Source organism: Ictalurus punctatus, chromosome 28, assembly GCF_001660625.3.
Source record: "Ictalurus punctatus breed USDA103 chromosome 28, Coco_2.0, whole genome shotgun sequence".
Lineage (NCBI taxonomy): Eukaryota > Metazoa > Chordata > Actinopteri > Siluriformes > Ictaluridae > Ictalurus > Ictalurus punctatus.
In genome coordinates this window covers 10,155,489-10,174,039 of record NC_030443.2, presented here as the reverse complement: position 1 = coordinate 10,174,039, position 18,551 = coordinate 10,155,489, and the positions used below count along the sequence as shown (strand labels likewise).

Below are 18,551 nucleotides of genomic sequence, written 5' to 3'. Positions count from 1 at the left end.
GTGTGTGTGTGTGTGAAGAAAATTTATGCCTGAAGTGGGCTACTCTCAATATGCTTAAAGAATGTCAAATTATTTATTATACCTCGAGCTTATTCAGATAACATAGTGGTAGACATGGGCTTGGTTAAACTACAATGGTGGAGAATGTGACATACAGACCATTTGAGTAAAATTTTGATATGTTTTGATACATTCAACATACAGAAGGTGCTGTAGATATGTTGCATGCAAATGTTTTTTTCTGTGAGACTGGGCTGATAGAGCACAGCAGCCAAAAGGAAAATGGATCAGCCAAAAATTTGCTGAGGGCCAGTCCATCTCAGCACGTTCCTCTTATCACACCCAAGCTCCGTCAGCTGTTAGACCAGGTTTCTGTAATCTGTATTTTTTTTGCCTGGATTTTATTTGTTCCTCATAAAGATAAACCCATCTAGATCAAAAGGACAATTATGTACTGATGCTATTCGTAGACTTCAGTTCAGCATTCATCACGATCATCCCACAACAACTGACAACAAAGCTGTGCCTGCTGGGTTTAAACACCTCCCTCTGCACCTAGACCCTAGACTTTCTGACTGGGAGACCCCAGTCCGTCAGGATCAGCAACTCCACCTCCAGCACCACCATACTGAATGCCCCCCAGGGTTGTGTATTCAGTCCACTGTTGTTTTCCCTGCTGACTCTTGACTGTGCTGCCAAGTTCAGTTCTAAACACATCATTAAACATATCATGCTGATGACACTACAGTTGTGGGCCTAATCAGCAACAATGATGAGTTAGCATACAGGCCGGAGGTGAACCAGCTGGCAATATCTGACATAATCACACCACCTGCATCAGAACAATGCATTGCATTTTGCCATAACATTCTAACATTTGGTCTGTTTAGCATCAGCGAACTACTGCTCCTAAATTATTTCTACCTGTTCAAAAGAAATAAATAGGTAAACAAACACATTTAGGCACCAGAGACTGTCTGTTGGCGCATGTTGTGAAGGTATTTGCTGTTGCATGCTTGAGTGCTGATACTACCTTTTTAGCATGGTTTATTCATGATGTGCACAGTTGATGTCTAGTAGCTGTGAGAATTGGACATTGCATTACGGTATGTCTAGAAAGAGCCTAGCCCTTTTGCATGGAAGAGACTCTACATGGGTGATTTTATTACCTGATGTTGAAAGTGAATGGGCTGTAACCTTTTCTATTGTGATTGTATTTGGGTTAATTTAGATGCTTTTCACCAAGTGTGGCTGAAAAGTGATGCAGAATCCAATCCAAGCATATAACAGAGGTTGAACTTCTTGCTTAAGAGTCTGGCAGTGCCGCTCTGGCAACCTTCAGATCCTATTAGTCACTAGCACAGAATCTATTATTACATTTTATATGTGAATTTTGTACATATAATAATAGATAGGATAATTTATTAGGAGGCTAAGAACTGTGTGGTATCATAAGCCTATCATAAGCCTTTTGTAGAATAGTATACGCCTTTACTCAAATACTACTCACTGGTGTAATAATTAAGCAAATAAAATGTTTTCTTATGTATACTTCCAGTAGATGGAGTTGCTAAGCTTATTTTCAGAGCTGTAAATGCAATTACTGCAAGCCATGCTGAGATTTATTAATCAACACTTGTTACTGTTATACTCCACATTATACACATTTTTTGAGCATGAGTTTTGAGGGGTGTGAAAACTGTCCAAATTCCAATGGACACATGTAATTAATATTGACAAAACAATTTCTTTGTATTCAGTATATGTGTACAGCATATCGTACATATATGTACAGTTTTTGCATTTATTTTGAATATAAACATTTTCAGCAAAATTGGATGTAAATGTGGACTTATCTTACAAATGCATATAATGGCAATCCCATATTGTATTTTTTTATTTATATATATATATTTTTAATTATATATATATTGTTATATTATGTTGTTATGTACTATATACAGTATAGCGCATGTTACATGCATTGATTGAAACAAGCATGAACAAGGGCTCTTGTGAAAATTGATTTTTAATCTAATTAAAAATCAATTACATTTATTACAAAAAATAATTTTTACAAATTAATTAGTAATTAGTAATTTTTACAAATAAAACAGAGCACACAGATCAGCAGGTGAGGGAGCTGGACAGACTATAGAACTAAAGGGCTGCAAGGGTTTAAATCCTGCTGGTGCCACTATCAAAGGGTAGTGGAATGACGTTGTGAATATTGATGGAAACCAGCCACAGTGAAAATAGACTGTCATGCATCGATAAAAGTGTGGGTCGCAACCCTATGTGGGCTTGCTTGAGAATCTCTTTTGCTTCATTCATTTATTTTAAAAATAAATATTAGGAATATTTGAAATTGATAGTTTATGTGTGAGGGGGGCGCATGGTGGCTTAGTGGTTAGCACGTAAGCCTCACACCTCCAGGGTCGGGGGTCCGATTCCCACTGTGGCCCTGTGTCTGCGGAGTTTGCATGTTCTCCCCGTGCTGTGGGGGTTTCCTCCAGGTACTCTGGTTTCCTCCCCCAGTCCAAAGACATTCATGGTAGGCTGATCGGCATTTCCAAAGTGTCCGTAGTGTATGAATGGGAGTGTGTATGTGATTGTGCCCTGCGATGGACTGGCACCCTGTCCAGGGTGTACCCCGCCTTGTGCCCGATGCTCCCTGGGATAGGCTCCAGGTTCCCCATGACCCTGAAAAGGATAAGCAGTATAGAAGATGGATGGATGAATAGTTTATGTGTGATAATATTTTGAATAAAAATACAGTTGTGAAAAAGTATTTGCTGTGAAAAATCTGAGTTCTTCTGTTTTTGTGTATCTCTCATACTAAATAGTTTTAGATCTTCAAATGAAATACACCATAAAAAAAGACAACCTGAGTAAACACACAATACAGTTTTTATTTATTTATTGAAGCAAAAATTGACCCAACACCTGTCACCCATGGGGAGAACTATTTGCCCCCTTAAAGTTAAAATCTGGTTGTGCCACCTTTAGCAGCAATAACTGCAACCAAACGCTTCAGATAACTGGAGATCAGTCTTTCACCGCGCTGTGATGGAATTTTGGCCCACTCTTCTTTTCAGAACTGCTTTAGTTCAACCACACTGGAGGGTCTTCGAGCATGAACTGCCTGTTTAAGTCCTGCCTCAGCATCTCAATTGGCTCAAGTCAGGACTTTGACTAGGCCACTGCATTGTTTTTGAGCCTTTCAGAGGTGGACTTACTCCTAGGTTTTGGATCATTGTCTTGCTGCATAATCCAGTTGTGCTTGAGTTTCAATTTATGGACTGAAGACTGGACATTCTCCTTTAGGATTTTCTGATAGAGAGCAGAATTCATGTTTCCCTTCAATTATTGCAAGTTTCCCAGGCCCTGAAGCAGCAAAGCATCCCCACACCATCACACTTCCTCCACCATGCTTGACCATAGGTATGATGATCTTTTTGTAGAATTCGGTGTTTGTTTTGGCAAAATTCAGACGAGTGTTAATGTTCTTCTGGGTTAGCAGTGGTTTTTGCCTCGCCACTCTTCCATGGATGCCATTTTTGCCCAGTGTCTTTCTGATAGTGGAGTCATGAAAAGTGACTTTTATTTATGCAAGAGAGGTCTATAGTTCCTTTGATGTTGTCCTTGGCTCTTTTGTGACTTCCTGGATTAATCGTTGCTGTGCTCTTGGAGGAATTTTGGAAGGTCACATCTAGGAAGGTTCACTACTGTGCTGAGTTTTTCCAGTTGGAGATAATGGCTCTCACTGTGGTTCTTTCGAGTCCTAGAGCCTTTGTATAAAATACCTTTGTAACCCTTCCCAGACTGATGTATTTCAGTCACCTTCTTCCTCATAATTTCTGGAATTTCTTTCAATTTTGGCATAATGTGTATGACCTTTTAAACAACTTTTACTCAGGTTGCCTTTGTTTTATCTTAGATTTTGTTTTAATGCCTGAAACAATTTAGCATGAGATACATGAAAACAAAGGAAATGAGGATAAATGGTCTGCCATATATAGTGCTTTTTTAACCTTAACTGTTCTACAAAGCACTTTACGCTGTTTCTCATTCACACACACCAATGTTAGCAGAGGTAGCTTGCCATCTGGAGCAACTTTGGGTTCAGTGTCTTGCCCTAGGACACTTTGGAATGTGGAGTCATGTGGGTCGGGATTCGAATCACCAACCCTACAATTAGTGGACAACCCGTTCTACCAGCTGAGCCACAGCCACCCATAGGATAGGAGCAACTGCTTTTTCACAGTACTGTAGATACATTTACATCTACCTCTATTAAACAAACTAGCGTTGTGTCTCAAATTGCATAATTATTTCCTGTTCTTCATCATAATTGAGCACTAACACTAACCAGTTGTTCTATTTTAGTTGAGTGAATTTTGAAAAGTTGAATTTCTGTATTTTAAAAACCCTTCATGTAGCTTTCAAACCTACCAAAAAGTCTGTTTTGTGTACTAGTCTTTTGGATTTTCCAGATTTATAAATAGTTTTGAATGTAAGGTCTGATAAGGTCTGAATGTATGATTCTATGACAAATGTGGGTTGTATCCCTAATTCAGGGCACAGTTCCTGGCACTTAATGAAATAATGACCATAAATGCCAGTCATTTAGGTCAATAAATCCTATAGACAGCAGTAATCAAGCAATGGGAAACATGGCAGTGAAGTGCAGTACATCACAGGTATTATTAATTCTGATGAGAAGGCAACATGGTTAAGTTGGTTGTAAACTACACATATCTAGCCATCACACCATTCCCCAAAAAGTTGGGTTTCAGATTCTGTAATAGCTGATGGTTGGCGCTAAGATGGATACAAAGCAAGCTGCATTGGTGTTGCTATACAATTCAAAATAATAAAAAATGGTTTGTATCAGATGAGAGCATGACCACCTTTCTGCTGCAAGATTAATTAAAAAAAAAAAAAAAAAAAAAGCACCAAGGCATCTCTGCATTGTATCTGAAACATCCAATATTGGATGTATTGTGCATATTTGGATGTACTGTGGGCAGGAAACAAGCATGATTGGCTGTGACTGGAGATCTGAAAGTTTGGGTTAGCTTTGGCACTCAGGATGTTTACAAAGTGCATGTTTTAGTCTGTGTGTGCTCCTTTTTCTGGACAATTGAGTCCCATGCCATTTGAGGCATTTGCTCAGTGCACATTTTCTTTCTTCGCAAAGAGGGAGTTTATAATGATAGATACCGTCCAGCAAGGCTGTAGAAGTGTGAATGGCAAAAACATGAAGACAAAAGAGGAAAAAAATTTGTATTGAGATTAGCATATTAATGTCCTAAAGCAAATCTGTGGCTAGTTCTACAACATTTTCAGGAGCCCCTAAGGTGGTCACACATATTATTTCAGACTGACAATAACCTGGTGCTATTTATGCTGGGAGCACAAAATCACAATGTTGAAATAGTTCAGTTATGACAACATTAGCCCAGTTAATGTGCCAGATTCTGGTGTATACTGGAGCCCATTCCTGAAATAGACAACATTATTATTATTATTATTATTATTATTATTATTATTATTATTATTATTATTATTAGTAGTAGTAGTAGTAGTAGTAGTAGTAGTCGTAGAAGTAGTAGAGGTAGTAGTAGTAGTAGTACCCAAGGGCTGCAGCTGTTGGTAATAGTTTTGCAGTGTCATTATTCTCTGGACATTATTTTCTTACATGTATACAAAAAAAGTGTACACAACGAGGAGAGACCCTATCGCTGAGGAAGGAGAAAAATGCCTTTATTTGGGGTTAATGATAATTGCTTAATTGATGACAAGTGTATGATAATTAATTACCCTAAATTGCATTCATTTGTTTTTCACTTGAATTTTGGTGGTTGCTATATCATATCAAATATGGACCAAATATATATGGACCTAACTGTATATATAAATGGGCTGAACCCATGTAGCCAGGGCTGGACTATGCATCACCTTGGGCCTTTGTGACCTAAGGAGGGCAACTGAGTCCAAGGTAGCAATGCAAGTACTATTTGATTGACACAAAAGGATAGAATTTTCATAGCATTTGGCAATTGAGTAGATATATAGACATCATTGAAAAGCCTGGCAGTAGTGGGATTGAAACATCTGGAACAACATGGGGGTGATAAGATTTGGACATAGGACATGACAGCACAGATTCAAAAACAACTGGACAATGAACAGAAATAGCAGCATCACATATTTCGAGGTTTGCCACAGAAAAACCAAATGATAGCACTAAATCAAGAATATGACCCTTCCAATGTGTAAGTCCAGAAATGGGTTGGATAAGAGTCCATAAGACATAAAAACTCTTTTACCAGAGGTTTCAAATGGCAACAGAGAGGCCAGAAAATCAGAAAATTCTTGAATGAAATTAAGGTAGTCTGTAAACTAGCACACATAGCAAGGAGGTAGGAAGATCAACCTTGAAAAGCTGCACCTCTAAGCTTAAAAAATCATCAACAGGCAAATGTTTACAGTTAAAACAATTCTTAAAAATTGTTGCTATTCCACCTACACAACCTACACTCCTTGGAGAATTAAAAAACGAACAGTGTAGAGAAGTAAGTTCCTTCAGGGCAGCAGAATCACCAGGGCTGGGCTAGGTCTCCGTCAGAAATAGAAAATCCAGAGCAGGAGTGGTGTAGAAGTCATTTAAAATAAATGATTTGTTGGACAAAGGCCTAGCATTTATTAAAGCAAATTTAACAGGAAGGTCTGTAATCCACACTGGCTTTGACATGGTGTGTATTGGTAAATATTCCAGCGATCTAAGGTTGCTGAAATTAACCCCCCTGTTTCCAGGGCTTGATCTAATGTGAGAATGGCGAAAAGGAGACCAGATGGCCAATATTTGATCATCAACAAAGGTATCAGAGAGACAGGAAGTACAAAGTTTAGTCGTGTGCCTTGATGAACATATTGTGGATGACGAGCAATTCCCAGCGTGACACCGGTTTTGTAGACTCCGGCCAGCAGGCACGATGACGAATTCCAGTGATAAAGCACTGCAGATGAGTACCAATAAACCATTGTAGGAAAGATAGTCGTGAAGAACAGCATAACAACTGTAGTTGACATGCCATGCATAGTGAAAAGAAAACTGTCCAAGTACGGAAAAAACACTCAATGATGAGCAGCACATCTCTCTGCCCCGTCTACACGACCATGTTGAAAACGTGTTAGTCTGAATACCTCAGGACCACCCAGAAAACCACTGGGTAGGAAAAGAACAGACTGGTAAAGAATTCCCTAGACCTTTAAAACCCAAAGGAGAGTATCATATATAGCACTATATGCAATAAACTGGGGGAAACAAGAGTACCGAAAACCTGCAGTAGGCCAGTGAACGACAGGAGAAAAGATTACAAAAAATAAAAAGTCCATATGAAACATGAACTATAGGGTGCAGATTCACAATGTCAACAGTATAATCCAGAAGGATAAGCAAAAATCAACAGCAAAACACAAACAAACACGCCAGCGTTCACTCAAACAGCTGTGTCTGTTACCAAAACTCATGTCATTTAAAAAGCATATTTAAAAGCTTCTCAACTGGTTGCTTTGTTTTCCCCTCAAGAAAATGTTTATTTAAAAGAAATGGCTGTTTACGCAATCAAATAATCGACATTTGGGACAAAAAAAAAAAAAAATCACTATATATGCATGCAAGTTGTATTTTTTCTAAAAAACGCAAATAAAATGTTTCCTTTTAAAGATGACCTAAACCTCAAGTTTATAATTTTTTAGTATGTAATTTATTAAACAATTGGTTAAATGATGGACCAAACAAAATTGAAAAAAATAAAATAAAATAGTGGTTTAACTTTAGGAAAAAAACAAACATTTTAGTAACAGGAATGAACACTGCTAATGGGAATATCTGTCCATATGTGTGTGCGCATGCTTGAGAGCGTGCATGTGTGTGAGTGTGCATGCGTGTGTATTTGTGTGTTTTTGTTTGAGTGTGCATGTTACGTGTGTGCGTGTGTGTGAGAGATTTCTGTATTGAAGGGATGTGCTGTATGCTTGTAGTTCTTCACAACAAAGGAGGTGGAAAGAGAAAGAAGGAGAGAGAGAGAGGGGAAGGGAGGGACAGAGAGAAAGAGGGAGAGAGAGGGGGTGCTTCTCATTTCTTATTTGTGCATCCTTGTTTCCTTTCCTCATGTCTTAGCTCCACCCCCTTAGTGTGTGAGGGAAGGATGCAAGGATGAGATGTGAGGAAAGAGGAATCAAAGCAAGTCAAATGGAATATCCTTGCTCTCTCAAGTGTCACTTCAAAGCAATGTCAATTAATGATGACTGCGCTCGGCTGGACTACCTCACTGCGCTTCAGTGATCTGCTGTTCTGTTGTTGGAATTTGGTTAATAACAACATTCTTAATAAAGCAAAATGCACTGATATTATGTGAAATGTCTGGGTTATTCAACAATGAATTAATGAACAGTAGATAATTTATTGCATCTTCAGTGCAGCTTTGCATATCTAAACATGCAAGGATCAATTAATTACAATACTCATTGTAAGAATATTATTATTTAATTATATTTCACACAAAATTCCATCACATCATCAAAGGACTTTTTGTTTGAGATTGTGGAAGATGTAAAGGAGGAGGTGAATTTGTACGTGTGTCAGGTTTTGACAAGAAACACTTCCGCATAGGATACACCTGTGTATCCTCGCTCCTCAAATCCTCACAGTGCAATTTGAGAATTGGTATGTCCTTCAAGATGGCTGACTTCGATTGATTTCCGGGTCATGGGCTGGAGGATGGATGAGCAAGGAAACGAGGAAACATCAATTTGAGTATTGAGAAGTACCCAAAATGTCCACGGAGCCACACTTCGAAAATCTACCGGAAATAGTAGACCATCCAGGTACCACTGGAATACTCATTTCAAGATCCTATAGTTATGTCCCAAATGAAGTACATACAATCATACAGTGTATGTATGTCATTTGGGACATAGCCTCTATCCTCCAGCCCATGACCCGGAAATTGATCGTATATACACTTATACTATGCACTATACACTCTTCCGTCTAGTGTATGAATTTTAGAGGGGTAGTATAATCTCAAATGGCACATTTTCTGTATTGTACTAACCAGAAGTATATGCTGTTTCCCAGCTAAGGGCAAATTATGTCAAAGGCACATAATTTGATGGTGCTAGCATTAGCAAAATAGTCAAACAGATAACAAAAATGAACTGGCACATTTTACTGTTTATGTCAATGTTTCCTTATATGCCCAGCAAGACCTCAGTCACCGTCAGACGGAGGCGTAATCTTCTCCACAGACGAGTTTTGCTTTCACAATTTAAAATCAACATAGTACATTGTGGTTGTGGCTATGGATGCTGGTAATGTAAACTTTTTTTTTTTATTCGGCATCTGAGCCTGATATAACCCCTCGCCATCCGCTATGTAAGGAAAGCTGCGACCGTTGAGAGCATGAAGTGTCCATCTTTCCACACATCGTTTTTTTTCAGTTGAATGAGTCAATCATGAGTGCATCATTGAATGAGTGCATCATTCGGCAACTTAAAGTGCACTTTGTATTTTGTGGTTTTTCAGTGTGAACACACTAATCACACTATTTATACTGTAAAATGGCGTACAATGGTGCCTAAGCATGAAATTTAGGACGCATTATATGATTTGGGACATACTGTGGCTGTGGCTCAGGTGGAGCAGATTGTCATGATTCCATGCTGAAGTGTCCTTGGGCAAAGACACTTGGTGCTTCTCAGTACTCAAATTGGTGCTTCCTTGCCCCTGGCGCATCATGTTATGGTGATGGTTTTAATCAGCACTGACTAATAAACTGGTCAGGGTTGAGGGCAAGATGGATGGAGTCAAATACAATCCCAAAAGGAAACTGTTTCAACCTCCAATTGAGATTCTGTGGCAAGACTTGAAATTCCTGTTCACCAATGATCTCCATCCCATCTGACAAAGATTGAGTAATTTTTCCAATAAGAATGGGCAAAATATCAGGACCCAGATGCGCAAAACTGATAGACATATTCCAGACCTTCAGTTGTAATTGCAACCAAAGTTGGTACTGTCAACTTATGCAGAATTGCTTCTTGTATAAATGCATAAATAGGTAAATACTTATGCAATAAATGTCACACACAAACACACACGCAAACGTAAAAGTCACATCGAAAATCTGTTTTTTTTTTCATTTAAAATTGGAAACAAAAAGAAAGTTGTAGAATTTTTAAATATATGAAACAAAGTAAGTAAATGTTTGATATCTTGAATATTTAGAAACTCTGAAATTCATATAAATATTGCAAAGATTCTTTTCATTCAAGTTGTCAATAATATAATTTATAATGAAAATTGTTGTATTAAATTATAATGAATGCAAGAATGTATAGTTGAGTTTGATTTAGACTACTTTCCATTATAACTCTACTTTAGACACAGTTCTAATCAGATTTAAAACTCAGTTTTAATCCCCCAACTAACATAATCTTCTAAATGGTGAGCAAAACCTCCTGCAGATCGCTTGATGTTCTTTTAAAACCCACTTCAGGGAATATGTACTTTAACTGTCAGTTTCCTGAGTGCTAAGGTGATGTTTGCAAATTGTTACTATACACTGTCAAGGGACTACTTAAAATGCCAATTTTCTCTTTTCATCTCTTTTATAACTTCACCCTGACAATACACATCATCCTTAATTTACACCAGACAGAGCCACTGCAGTTTGTTACCTGAGTTCTTATAACAGATAATTGGTTAAAATAAAATGACCATTATTTCAAGCCTAATAAAACGCGTTGTGTAATAAGCCAGTATTTCTTCTGATGTATTCAAATGTACTCAAACAGAAACAAATCTTACATTATCTTAATTGTTAAAATCGAATATACATTTACTGAGTAATTACTGAGAGCTAATATAATATGAAAAATGATTTTATATTAGATCTCCAATTAATATTCTAGCACATGTGTAGCAGTACCTGTTTATATACACATAGACTAAAGACATTCAAACTCAGTTTTTCACAACATGTTTCATGTTAACTTACATTTCCTGGGTTGTCAATTATGTTAGCTACTTTATTTTCATAAAAGGTCATTTCAAAATAATAACTGAGAGACAGGTTTATTTCAGCTTTTATATACTTTACTAGCTTTTCAGTGCGTCAAAAGTTTACATACATCAAGTTGACTGTCTCTTTAAACAAAATCTATGTTTCAGAAGCTTCTGATTGGCCAATAGCATAATTAGGAGTTAATTGTTAGTGTACCTGTTGCTGTAAAAGGACCTTTCTTTAGAGACAGTGCCTTTTTTGCCCATTATACTGGGAAAATTCAAGCAACTCAGCCAAGACCTCTGAAAAAAAACTGTGGATCTCCACAAGTCCGATTCCTCTTTAGGAGTAATTCCCAAACAACTGAAGGTATTCTGATCATCTACAGAAACAATTGTATGCAAATGAAAATCTTGGGACAAGACAGACACTGCATATTTCAGTAAAGATTTAGAAATTAACTCCTAGAATGAATGAACTTTGGTCCGAAAGGTTCAACTGAACCCCAAGAACAAAAACAAAGGAATTGGTGAAGGAGTTGAAGGCATCAGATACCAAATATGTACATCACCGTTAAGACAATTCTACATCGCCATGGCCTGAAGGCTCGATGGCATCATGTGCGTGGAGGATTATCTAGAAATACTGAAACAAATCCTTAAGACATTTTAAACAACCTCAAAACTTGGTCGCAGCTGGGTCTTCCAGCAGGACAATGATCCTAAACATACCTCAGTTGTAGCGAAATGGCTTAAAGACAACAAAATAAAAGTATTGGGCTGGTCATGATAAATCTCTTACCAAAATCCCATAGAAGATTTATGGACTGCAACAGTATGTCTGAACAAGGAGGCTCATAAACCTGACTGAGTTACACCATTTCTGTCAGGAGGAATGTGCAAAAATTCTGGCAAACTATTGTGGAAGCTTGTGGATGGCTGCTCCGAGTCATTGATTGAAGTTTAAGCAATTAAATGGCAATGCCACCAAATACTAACAAAGTGTATGTAGACTTTTGACCCACTGAAAAAATGTTGAAATAAATCCTCTTAGCTATTATTTGAAATGACCTCTTATGGAAGTAAACTAGATTTGCTAATTAACTTAACACAGGAAATGTATGGTAACATGAATATGTTTGAATATCTTTATCCTAACTGTATATAAACCTTCAGCCCAAATTGTATAGCTTATCTGGTCAGATACCAGTTACAGACACCTGACATGGATACAATGCACATTTGACAATCACACATGAGGATGTTTTTCAACATAAGTGATATAGGTTTATTCATTTTTAGTTACAGTTCACACTCACTGTGTGTTTACAGACAGAAACATTATACAGTTCCAATAACAATTTCAACAAAATATTACATGGCAATATTAGAATGTTACATGTAACAATACAAGTGATGGAACAACATTAAATCTCAATGTGGGGAGCAAGGATGTGTTGGGTAATGTGCTCTCCTCACAACGAGACAACACTGTTTCCACTATTTAAATTTAAAAAGAGAATATTTGTATGAATATATCCCTCGATCATTTCTTCTTTCTTAAAATCTCTATTGCCCTTATCTTAAGAAACAAACAAACAAAAAACTGGCATAGAAATACACAACATAGATGCTCCCACATAGACAGTTCAACTGGTGATAAATACAGGGTCCTATTTTAGCTGATATAAAACTATATATTTTAGCTTAGTAAGTTAGTCATTTCATATAAATAAAATTCCACACAGACAATAATTTCCAACATACTTATGTGAAAGCCTTTAATTAATATGATTAACAACCGTTATTTACAGAAAAATATTCCTAAATAATACCCAAGTAGAAAATTTTAATTACAGTGCTGTGAAAAAGTACTGATTTCTTCTCATACTAAATAGTTTTAGATCTTCAAACGATATAAAACATAAAGCAAGGCAACCTGAGTAAACGCAAAAAACATTTTTAAAATGATAACGCTATTTATTGAAGCAAAAAGGTTATCCAATACCAAGTGAGCCTGTGTGAAAATATATTTGCCCCCATAGTTACTAATTCCACAAATCTATAAAACAGCATTCATAATGGGGTTCAGCTGGACTCATTGGACGCAACCATGCCTGATTACTGCAAACCCTGTGGTGTAAGTGCGATGGTGTGGTGATGTTTTGCTGCTTCAGGGCCTGGGCAACTTGCAATAATTGAGGGAAACATGAAGTCTGCTCTCTGCCCGAAAATCCTAAAGGAGAATGACCGGTCCTCAGTCCATAAGTTGAAGGCACAACTAGATTATGCAGCAAGACAATGATCAAAGCATAGGAGTAAGTTCACCTCTGAAAGGCTCAAAAGAGCTAAATTAAAGTTTTGGAGTGGCCTAATCAAAGTCCTGACTTGAACCATTGAGATGCTGTGTCATGACCTTAAACGGGCAGTTCATGCTCGGAATCCATCCAGTGTGGCTGAACTAAAGCAATTCTGCAAAGAAGAGTGGGCCAAAATTCCACCTGATCTCCAGTTATTGGAAACGTTTGGTTGCATTAATTGCTGCTAAAGGTGGCACAACCAGATTTTATGTTTAAGGGGGCAATTAGTTTTTCACCTGGATGATAGGTATTGGATAATTTTTATTTGCTTCAATAAAAAAAAAATTGAGGAAAAACTGTATTTTGTTTTTACTCACGTTGCATGATCTAAAACTATTTAGTATGATATATACACAAAAAACAGATATCAGGGTGGGGACAAATACTTTTTCATAGCATTGTATGTCAAGAATTTTATGTAGGTGTTTTTCTTGTGATTAGTTCTTAAGGTGTTAAGAACTAATCACAAGAAAAACACCTACCTAAAATTCCCTGCTAGTTAAATACTTCCATAAACCTGTAAAAAAAAAATAGCCAAACTGCATTTAAGTCTTGGTCTGTGTGCATGAGAGTATCTGAGCCCTTTTCTCCCTATATAGAACTAAACATATAAAAATTTAATTGTTGGGGACACATATTCCCCAATTAAGGACTCAGTTGCTGCACAGCACATCATCATCTTAGTCATGTAATCAAATTACTGTATGTTATGATGGTCAAAAGGCCATTTTACTCTACACTGAAAAAAATAAATAATTTAACCTTTAATAAATTGTACATGATAATATTTTGCTTGTCTATTCAATTGAGATGTTTTTCTTCAACTAAACAATGCTAAGCTATCTTAAAATGCTTTGAAGTAAAGTAAAATGCTTTAAAGTAAGCACATTTAAATTACAGTAAAGTCAATGATGAATTGGTTAGGCCTACGTTCTGAGCTTGAGGTTCTGTCTGTGCATGCTCAATGTTGTCTGCCATGAGAACGGCCATTTTCTCCACCTCTGATTTAATTTTGGGTGTTATGGAAGTCAAAATATCTTGTTTTTGTTTGTTTTAAGGCCAAGGGCTGTTGTGTTATGAAATATTTGGATTGATTTGATAAGATCGATTTTAATGTTTGTGGATTCTGCACTTACTCACAGTAATGTGCACAATTTTCAAAGTAGTAAGCCTAGTCTATAATTACTACTTTTCTAGTAGAAATTGATGGGATTGGGAAGAACCCCTGTACTTCATACAAGTACATATAGTATAAAATGTGTAGCATGCCATTTGAGACACAGCTGAAGTATCAGGGTAACCACTGTTCCAGGTATAAAAAGATGAAATGTATATATTGTTAGCATGGCATAGTAACATTATATTTGAGTTATAAATTGGATCTTTTGGTGCTTTCATTTGTAGTCTATTAATGATGCATGTCAACATGAATGTTATTTTATTTGCTGACCTGGAACAGTGGTTACCCTGACTGTGTCTTTACCTTTAGTGTGTACAATACATTAAGTGTAGCAGCAAAAGAAATAAATTGTTGTAACCATTAAAAATTCATCTTTTCATTCAGTAACTCCAGTGAAGCTAATAAGATCGGTGTGTAAAAACAGTGGAGAAGATAAGTCTGGGTCTTCTGATGAGTCCTGAAATTTAAACACATTAACAAGAGTAATAGTACTGCTTGATTACCCCTGAGGTCATAGCAGAGCTGTTGGAGAGGGGGGTGGTTAAGAAAGCAAATATTCAATAATAGCTTTTTTGACGTTTTTTGTTGGTTTTAAGGCCTAGGGCTGTTGTGTTATGAAATATTTGAATTGATTTGTTAAGATCCATTTTGTTTGTGGATTGTGCACTAACTCAAAGTAATGTGCTGTGTATTTTTCAAAGTACTATTCTTAGTCTATAATTACTACTTTGCGAGTGGGAATTGATAGGGTTGGTTTTTGGATCACAATAATTTTGTATCCATAAGTAAGCAAATGGTCAATAATAGCTTTTTTGACGGTTTTTATTTTCCACCATGAATGTGCTCCCTGGTCCTAAGTTTCAGATTTTGGGGGTACTGTTCTCTTTTCTCACAAACACTTAATGGCATGGTTCAATTTAGCATCAGCAGCTCATTACAGTGTATATATTAATAATGGTATAATACCATAAGAATACAGAATTGTGTTAATGGACATTAAACACTGGCAGAGAGATAAGAAATTCTGTCAAAATCCATTAATTTCTTTTAACAAGCTAACAGTACAAATGTGTGTATCTAATATATAATTTAATAACGTAAAATGTAGGCTCTGGGAGCAAGTCTTAGCCTTCACATTTCTTGATATGTCACCTTGCATATCTTGCATAAGCTATTCTACTTACTCATGCCTCTTGTAAAGCTTCCAGAAAAAAGCTTTTCATCATCCATGATCCCACTTCTGTCCATTTTGGGCACACTTTCTCTCTGTCATGACTAGCCTTTAGGATCAGCTAAAAATGTCAGTAGTGTGAGAGAGAGAGAGTGGATTTGTTTCATGTTTACTGGTTTACTGTTTCATAATATAATCTATATAAGATGGGGACTCACATGATTTAAACTGATGCTGATCAAGTGTTCTTTCTATTCCTGGGAAGAGAAAGAAATCAAACACTGTTGACATCTTAAAGGTCATACATGACCTGCAAACATAAGAGAAATGTTAAGTATTTGTACAAAAATATACATTTAAGTAAAAAACTGATAAAAAATAACATTAATAACAAATTTCTGCTGGTGTTCCCACTCCAAGGCTTTGTATTTATTCTTAGCTCTGTGCTACATGCCAATGGATTACTGTATTTTTGGAGAACACATCAGACTTTGGTACAGTCACTTTCTAGCTGTCATTTTGGACAAGCTCTAGTGTCTGCAATACAACAACATTATGTATTAATTTCAGTCAGCTTCAAGTCATTCATTTTAGCAGGCAACTCCATGCCACCCTACAGTTAATCTCCTAACACACTCCTTTTACAATTTTTACAATTGCATACTTGCACACACAGGTTGTGCAGCTCGGTTGACTTAACCATAAGCCATAAAGCATCATAAACCAATATAAAATTCTAAACACATTTTACTGGAGTTCACACTGATTACAAACTCCCTACATACTAAGGTTTTCTTTTGGAAAAGAAATATTGCTGTTATGCAATATTTTGGGAGTAATAAGACAAAAAATACATTCTGACCTTACCAGGACAAACACTGCAGAGACAGTGTGTGTGTTTAAACATAATGCATTTTAGGTGTTTAAACATAATGAATTTAAGCTTTACTATACAGAACAGCCAATAAACTAACAAACAATGAACAAACTACAATAAACTATATTTATCTGTCACAGATTTGATCACTGTTATCAAGTGCAAAGCACACTAATACAAGGTAATGGTATTCACAAATTTTTAGTGCTTCTGCACACTTTTCACAACTACTTATTAAATTTCTTAATTTATTGATTTAATTTAAATGTATTAAAATTAGTTATTTAGAAACGTACTAAAATAAACTTCATATGATTTTATAGAACTGGCTGCTTATAATAAACCCACTGAAATAAAGATGTGATTACTTGTATAATTAAAACATTATATAATTGAGTGCAGAAATTAAGGTGAGTAATCACCTGACACTGATATTACAGTGGCCAGTCTTAAAAATTTATGTGATTTGGCTCTTCTTTTTGATTTGATTTTTTATTTCTTTGCTGGGTGGCCAAAACACACAAGGAAAAGCATTGTGAAAAAATATTATCAGCAATCATAGACATTCGCATTCGGACGGGATTAGATTTTTCAGAGGGTCACTCAGTTAGCTGAAAAACAATAGGTAATTTGCTCTGGAAATTTTGGAAAAACACAGTCTTGGCGGATTTGGATGGGATTAAAATCGCAAAGTACTATTTAATTTTATTAGTGTTATCTCCTTGGCTTTACGTGCTACATTGTTATATCATTTGTTACAAGTCTTTAAAAGGTAAGGACATTATATTTATTATTGTGTGCAGACTGTTTATCAGACTTGGTAATTTTGTTGGTTAGTTCAGCTTACTCTCCGAGTTCTTTTCACATTGTGCACAACGTTTGGTTTTTGTAGGATACACTGCTGTCTCATTTGTTTATGGAGACTTTATGTGTGTGGGTGTTTGGAGGATTGTGAGAGTAAGCAGAACATGCCAATGCTTTGAAGGATGTAATGTTATTTAATTGCGAATCTGTTTTTAGAGGATTTAAACCTAACATGGTGAACAAATTATATTATAGAATTCAGGGGTTCATTTTACTGGGGTTATCTCATACAGTGTAGCATGTAATAGTCTGGAAAGACCTTTGTAATATCACAGTCTAAAACTGGATTTAAAGAGAAGGAAATTAGTAAATGAATCATACCTAAATGAATCACATGTAAATGAACCATATGAAAATGAATAAATAAATTAAAGACAAAACGTGAAAAAAAATTAAATCAAAATTCGCAAAGTACATCTGTGAAACACAAATTTCTCAAACGTTCCCCTGGAAAACTAGTCCCAAAAATAAATTTCCACCGACAATCTTGCTAACTGAAACACTCCAAATCTGTGAATCATTTTTGGTGTTTGGAATCAACTCCAAAGCTTTGGGGTTGACATTTAATTTTCTATGTCCAGAAACAGTGAATCAACTCTTTTTGGAATCAACTTCGACATGAACTGAAATAAGAATGAAGACGATCACACAAGATGTATTAAAAAATTATATATAACCTAGTTGGTCTAAAAATGACTTATAGGCTAACTCAACAACACTATATGATGCACATGCTTTATGCATGAATTGTGTTTTGAAGTGAGGAAATAACCTTCTAATAAACTACTCATTAATTTAAGACCACAATCATTTTTAACCCATCGTGTTGTTATACACACTACTGACATTTTGGCCTAACTAGCATTGGTTTCTGATAGGGCAGGGAAAATAGACAAATAAGGCCATAAAGGTGTGATACAGAAAATCAAATAAGGTAGGATATAGCATAGTAGGATTTTTAAAAAATCATTATTATCTCGTTATTTTTAATACATTTCTATATTAAAAGCTTCTTAGGTTCC

The 18,551-nt window shown here is 36.2% G+C and overlaps 1 protein-coding gene across 1 annotated transcript in view; it reads left to right on the top strand.

Annotated features, from left to right (window-relative positions):
- Positions 1-18,551, top strand: part of zgc:55461 (beta-tubulin family protein) — a 178,049-nt gene that overhangs the window by 97,238 nt on the left and 62,260 nt on the right. The gene's annotated exons all lie outside the window — the stretch shown is intronic.